The sequence below is a fragment of the Stigmatopora argus genome, chromosome 5 (assembly GCF_051989625.1).
Source record: "Stigmatopora argus isolate UIUO_Sarg chromosome 5, RoL_Sarg_1.0, whole genome shotgun sequence".
Classification (NCBI taxonomy): domain Eukaryota; kingdom Metazoa; phylum Chordata; class Actinopteri; order Syngnathiformes; family Syngnathidae; genus Stigmatopora; species Stigmatopora argus.
In genome coordinates, this window is record NC_135391.1 from 10,553,033 (window position 1) to 10,560,890 (window position 7,858).

Here is a 7,858-nt window from a genome sequence, read left to right on the forward strand (position 1 = left end):
AATAAATGGAGATCACGCCAGATTTCCTAACCAAAACTTCCAGCAGGGGACGTTGCTTGCATAGTTTTAGAGGTGTGTGCGGGTGAAAAATAACATTTAATTGGCTAAAATTAAAAAGGAGAAAAGAAAAAATATCCCCAATAAAATAAATGAATTTTGAAGAAATTAATTAATAAACAATTTCCCTAGGAATGCTCTTTGTTTACCCTTAATCACAATGGAGACCAATTCTCTACATTGGATACCGATGTGAAATTTTAATCATTAATTGACCTTGAATTTGTTTGTTACCTTGGTCCATAATCAATTCAAAACTGATACACATAAGAAAACTCCCAATATACAGAAAAATAGTCTTCTGAAGGCCAGGCACACACTCTAGTGTGCTGAAAGGCCGCGTAAAATTATGCTTAGGACTGAAAAACTAATAAAAATGATAACACTCCTTGTATGTGGTCAAGGATGCAAGTTACCATTACACGAGCATTCACCACAAGAGGTAAAAAATGGAACTTTCATACTAAAGCTGCCCTCAATATACTGCATTCAGTAGTGGGACATAGCCCCAGCTAAATACAAAGCATTGTGCGAGAACTGCCTGACAGCATTATTGTGCAACAATGTAGGTATGTATACATTTGGAATGAAAAATACAAGGACTTGCCACAGTGCATGTGTGTTTGAATCATTCACGAGTACTTAACCCTTATTGGTCACATTTGGAGTCTTTTGGCCACATATTCTGATTAGAAGGCAAAGCAAGGACATTGATGCCTTAGTGCACGTGTCAAAGTAGCGGCCCGGGGGCCCAATCGGGAAAGTAAATCATGAGTGCCGACTTTCTGTTTTAGGATCAAATTAAAATGAAGAGTATAGATGTATATTACATTTCCTGATTTCCCCCTTTTAAATCAATAATTGTAATTTTTTAATCCATTTTTTGTGTTTTTAGTTCAAAAATCATTTTGTAAAATCTAAAAATATATATAAAAAAGCTAAAATAAACATATATATTATATACAAATAGATCTATAAAAAAACTGAATATTCAGGGCTTTTATTCCAGTTCTTTTAATCCATTTATAAAAAAAATCTAAATATTATATCTAAAATGGTCCGGCCCAAGTGAAATCGAGTTGACGTTAACGCGGCCCGCAAACCAACCCGAGTCTGACACCCCTGCCTTAGTGTGTTCTTATTCTGTCAATGTCGCACTCACACACACTGATTGTCCATATTTCATTAATAATAATAATCAGACATAGGCTTTGTCATCATCATTGATTCATCAAAAGCCTATTTATCATCATACCCAGCTGCGTATGACGAAATTGGTGGTGCTATATTTGGATCCGTGTGCCATTCTTGACCGCTTCTTAGCATTTATATCTCAAAGTAACACAATAGGATTGGGGCACACTCACATCATGTCATGCAACAGATGAAAGAGAACTTGCCAGATCTGTAACGATGGTGTCCATTTTCTAAAATAAAATAAAAGCAACCAACTTTCACCTGCGACAGTATTCTTCTTTTTGCAGCAAGCTTTTTATGTATCATGGCCGGCAGCTATAATTACTGAGAAAAGTGACAAGCACTAAGTGTATTAATAGACACCAGATTCCATTATTGAGTGCGTCTATTGAGGATGTGGTGCCTCCCATGAGTATTGTCGTGCCGCTGCATATAACTAATCCTCCTCCTCAAGGATGGGGGTACTTCCACTTCTTGTACTTATCCTGACAAAATTCCTATGCGCCACCCTCTTTGAGGTAGTATTTTGAAACACATTAGCTGACAGCATGTCCTGAAATTTCCACTTTTGTCCTTCTATGTAGACAACCTTACCTACCATTCTACCTATATCTTGATTGGCCATACATTCTGCATTATGCAGGACAGTCCTGATTTTAAATCCTTAATTTTGCCTCCTGAAAAATGCAAAGTAAAAAATACTATCCAAAAAAAGAAAATCTCCCTTCTCCAAATACATTTCTACTTTTCTGTGACACATCACTATGCCGTATATCATAGATCAATTGTTTTGTGACGAACAACGTGTCTTAAAAGTCACCGTATTATGAAAATCAATGAACGTTATCACACGCTACCTCCTCCCGTCCTCTAATATTTGTGTATTTTGTCCATAAAAATGAATGCATGCTACTATTGTTGCACACACGTGCACATACACACACCGACAAAGTGTTCTGACACTTGAGTGTGGCTGAAACTGAAGAGCGTGCTAAAACATGATAGCGCACATGTTGGCCAAGCAGACCTGCAGCCAACCGATCTCATCATTAGTGTGTATGAGTTTAAAGGGGGATATGAAGGTCTGCTTTCTCATTGCCCAAGTTTAAAACATATGGTGCTTTGTCTGCTAGATGTCTGAGGTCTTCAAAAGTGTGTTTTCCCTTTTTAGTGGTCACACATCAGCACAAAAACATTTTCCATTCAAGAATTTTGTGCCCCCGTAAGACTGTTAGTACTTCATTTAATTGCAAATCAAGGCATGTTGCTTGTATGTGGGTTTAAATATGCTGCTGAAACTCTTGTCTTTGTATTACTTTTGCGAACACACATTATGTATTAACACCGACAAAACTGCATTCTTACATCACATCAAGTAACACACAAGTAAACGTAGTTGTAGTACAATCGTACAACTTTGACCAAGTGTATGTGGTAGTAGAAAGAATACACATACACTTTTAATCCTGGTATATTTACACCAAGTACACATGTTGTAGTTCAAATACACACATGTACACATGCTTGTAGTAGTAGTACAAATACTTTTAGCATACTGAAATCCATGTACGTGTAGTACAATTAAACACAAACGTGTGCATAGTACGACTGCACGTACTTGTAGTACAAGTATGCATGCTTGTAGTAAAAGTACAGGCAAGTAAACCTACATGAAGTACAAAACTGTACAATTATATACTCCAATCATGTATAGTACTAATACATGTACTGTTTAAGATCAGGGGCCACCGTTCTTCTTATAAATAAAAACAAAGTTAGTATACGTACTTTTATTTGTGGGTTAAATAACAGGCGGTTGTTGCTACACTACATTGTCTATAAGAGATTAAATTAGCAGACAGAAAGGACAGTGGATTAAGGCTCGTGTTACAAAGGTGACGCGGGGGTGCGAAACAACAGATCTGATCGTAGATTTGCCAGCAGGGTTGTTTGTGTGTCCCGAGTGGGCACAGCGGGGTGTGCAGGTGATGTGTTGGAGACACTGCACCCCTGCGATCATGTGAAAAGACGTGACACTGGCGTCAGAGACGTGGTGACAAGCGCTGTTTCAGAGACAGATATTCTATTGCATTTAAATGTCCACTGCCTTGGTCTCTCTATGGCCATACACTGTCCCTTTCTCTTTACTTATGCCTACCTATTTTTGTATCTGTACTTCACCTTCAACTTTCCAAGAATTTTATATAAATACATACATATACATATAATCCCGAATCCCTAAATAAATATATTATGTGGAGAATGACACAAATATGCAAATTGTGCAAAAGGAAAGTCAAGGGTAAGAGCAATGTTTATTGAGAGCTGTCATTTGCAGAAGTGTCATGATCTCTTTGATGGACACCAGCAACTGGCTGGAACATCTAACTTCGTCTCCCTGGACACTGGATATGTGTGTGTTTGTGTGTGTGCGCAAGTGTGCTATCACTATGACAACCTGTTTGGTAAAACTAACCAAAGGCTCTCCCCACAGTTTTTCAACAGTGGCGATTTAATGGATAAATGCATATTTGTTATTCAAAAAAAGAATAGAATAGAATATCAAGCTTCCACCTATTTATTTTCTATTGTTCTCACATCTCCTCAATAAAGTTAGGAATGAACTGGAATCTAAATCAATTGATTTAGGTGAACCCTGAACTGGCTGGCAGTCAGTTGCAGGCTAAAGGTTGTTTTAAAGCCTTTTCATTGTCCATGGGCTATCTACTGTGGAATAAAAAGATATGTGCCATTTTTCCAGTTGAAAGGATGAGCAAGTGAATTGCCGTGACGACAAAATGGTTTAATTTGAAAGCATATGCCATTCTTATGTCAGACACTGTAACCTTAATAAGGCGAGCAATTGTATTGTCTGGCGCCCTTAAGCACAGAACAACCACTTAGGATAATCACAAGACATATTCAGGCCAGAAAATCTGGAGATTTGGTCTGATCGTTATTACATATTGAAGCCTTTTTGGATAAAATCTTGCAATAATTTCAGCATCAAAGAAGTAGAGCAGTCTTTGATTCAGTTTTGGAGATGATCATATTACTGACGTCATATCAACGCATGAATTGAATCTTTGTGTTTTAGATATGTTGGAATTAATAATGAAGGAAGTCACTTCAGGCATAAAAGCAGCACAAAAGTATGCGACTTGAATCAAATCAATCGGAAAACCATTTTGGTCCATTAATCTGGATTTAATTAATACGGTGTCTCTGGTGTGCAAAATCATATAAAAATGGACAACATGGCTGTTGTATGATCAATCACAAATGTGAGTCTTTGGCTTACTCCACTCATGCTTTAGAAAGCGGTGGCTAGATCAAATGTCTTCACTGTATGAGGGGCTTCCCTGTTAGGTAACGTCGACGGTGGACAAACAGCAGACGTTAAATCCAACGCAGCTGCCGAGAGGAGCGACGACGTCGGACGCAACTGTTGATTTGTTTTCTCGCGACAGCTCAAAAGGTCATCCACCCTGTATGACAGACCCAACTTGGAAATGAAGAAGTTTATTTAAGAGATTCAACACTTGTCTTCACTTGTGTCTTTATTGCATGCCCTCATATCGCTTACAGTTGACTTGATGTGATCACAGACATCCAGAGAAATTACTGAAATTGGTTGTTTGGGAGATGGCAGTTTTGGCTTATAGATTGTGTAACCATGACAACCAGAGTGAAGCTAATTTGTTGCAAAAAATAGATTAAACCACCGCAACAAAAATTAGTAAAATTTTCTACTGTGTGACTGTAAATCAACAGGGGGCAGTCTTTATTTAATGGTCAAATTCTCATTGATAGGTGTACCTAGTATCTATATTACGGTCTAGCCATTGATTCTAAAATTTTTAGTTTATGCCCACATCCCACACCGAACAATCTGACACATAGCTGAACAGGTGACTCATCGGATCTGCCTACGCTCCTTTGAAAATTCCGACCAGGTATTCCTCCTTTTTCCTGTCCATCTAATCGCCATGGACGGTGAACTTTCATTGCAGTGTTTTAATGCTGTGAGTCACAGCTGAAGATGTGGGCGCATATAGAATAAAAAAATAAAGAGCAGTCACAGCCAGAAGCACAGGCGGTTATGATGTTGAAATTTATCACCTAGCATGGGCAATTTTCAATCAAATTTCTTATTTTAATTGAATGTCTATTCATATCTGAACTCTGGAATTGACCATAATAGCAGAAGTTAAGTTGGTTCCAAACAATATGGATGACTACCTGTTCAGTTTTGCACTTGGGTATCGTACCACGTACCACATATCTTCGGCCTTTTTGGCCAAAAATGAAGCCACTCAAATGGAGGATTTTTTTTATTTATTAGCAAACTACGGGCATTAGGCGGGGGACACCCTGACAATTGCTGGGCACAAGGAGACAAAAACCATCCATGTTAACACTAGGGGCAATTTAAAATGTTCAACCAGCCTACGCTGCTTATTTTTGATATAGCTAATTCTCTAACTATTTATAAACATTATGTTTTGACAGCTGACTCAAAAAGCAAAAGGACTTGACAAACAAATGCAATCACTCCCTCGTGCTGTCTAAAAATATACATCATATACAGACGTGGTTGGTAGGGACAAGTATGGACCAAGCTCGAGACGGGTATCGGATCACATCTCATTGATCCGCATGTTAATACCCCGTGATATAGCTCTTATGTAACGTGTCACGTTTTTCCCTCCGCATCCTCTTTCTCCATCCTGAGACAATCCTGTCCTTCCTATTTTACATTCAGCAGGTGCTCCCATCTGATTGGGTAAATGTCCCTTTTCGGGATAATGACGACACATTTGAGAAGGCTGAATGCAACTTGAGCCGATTTACAACGATCGAAACGATTGAACTGATGTCGCGTTGAAGGCAAAAGTTGAAGTCAGTCATAGGAAACAACATTTGGTGATGATACTTTCAATATTTTATTTTTTCATGTAAATTGCTGGAAAAACTGCTTGATTTTTTTTTCCTCATAGCGTATTTAGTAGTTTGGCAAAAACTGGCGTAGTAAATTATGGAAGATTCGTAGTATTTGACAGCTCTGAAACACACACAGATGCACACTGGACTGATAAATTTTCTTGGGCGCCGTAGTTGAACGCTGACGCACCCTTGTCTAACCTTGCACCCTGCTCTCACCCTAAATGGTGTCGGCGTTTTACTTATGGTGTCTTAGTGTCCATGTGCTTTTTATTTGGGGCTTTTTATTTGAGCCTATTTTTCCTTTCCCTTGAAGGGAGGGGGTGTGAGGGTGAAGGTTGGTTTCCCTCACCCAATGATGGGTATTTCGCCCTCTATTTCACACTCCCAGAGTACCCTCCAAAATGATCTGGCAGCCAGCTCAGCCTGTATGGCCTCGATGTAATATGTGATGTTCCACTTCTAATGACAAATAAAACTGTTCTGATGTGAATAAAATGCAGAAAACATTTAAAATGAAAAGATGATGTTGACACTTGGAATTTATAGACTTCTGACCATTTGCTTCCAGAGATTTTTACAAGATTATGAGAAATCTCTGTGTAAATTGACCCGATGAGAGCAGATTCCTGGAGAAGGCTGGCATGTGCCTGTGCTTTTGCAATTCCCCACACGTGTGCAGAGTCAACAAACGCACACTTTGCACTCGCTCAAAATATCACCCAAGAGTTTGTCCAACTAGCTGATATGTTTCTTCAGATTTCATAAGGGAAAATAAAAGTGTGGGGCTCATCGGGGTATCTGTTTGTCTATGCTGAGCTATTTATACTTTTTTTTTCCTTCAACGTGTGAAAGGGGACACCCCGAAAGCTCTGAGGTGCACATTCCGGCGGCTCCTTTTAAAAATCCTCGATCCACATTATTTTGTGTTTGTTAGTAATGGCGGATCCATTACAATGGTGTCAGACTCGGGTTGGCTCGTGGGCCGCTTTAACGTCAACTTGATTTCAAGTGGGCCGGACCATTTTAGATATATTTAGATTTTTTTTAATAAATGGATTAAAAGCCCTGAATATTAAGTTTTTTATAGATCTAAAACAATGTTTATTTTAGCTTTTTTTAAATATATGTTTAGATTTTACAAAATGCTTTTTGAACTAATACCAGAAAAAAATGATTAAAAAAGTAAAATTATTGATTTAAAAGGGGGAAAATCAGGAAATTTAATATACATCCATACTCTTCATTTTAATTTGATCCTAAAACAGAAAGTCGGCACTCATGATTTCCCGGGCCACACAAAATGATGCGGCGGGACAGATTTGGCCCCTGGTCCGCCACTTTGACACATGTGCATTACATGTTCATAAAATTTAATTGGTCTTAATGAAAGAAATGAAAATAATTGCTGTTCCTGATCATTATACCATGGCTGAGCATTCGATCCCAGGGCGGTCCTCACTGTGCGGAGTTTGCATGTTCTCCCCGGGCTTGCATGGGTTTTCTTCGGGTACCCTGATTTCTTCCTACATGCAGAGTAGGCTGGTTGAACAATTTAAATTGCCCTCTAGAGTGAGTGTGAATGGTTGTTTGTCTCCTTTTGCCCTGCGATTGGCTGGTCACCGATTCAGGGTGTCACCTGCCTGGTGCCAGTAGTTAG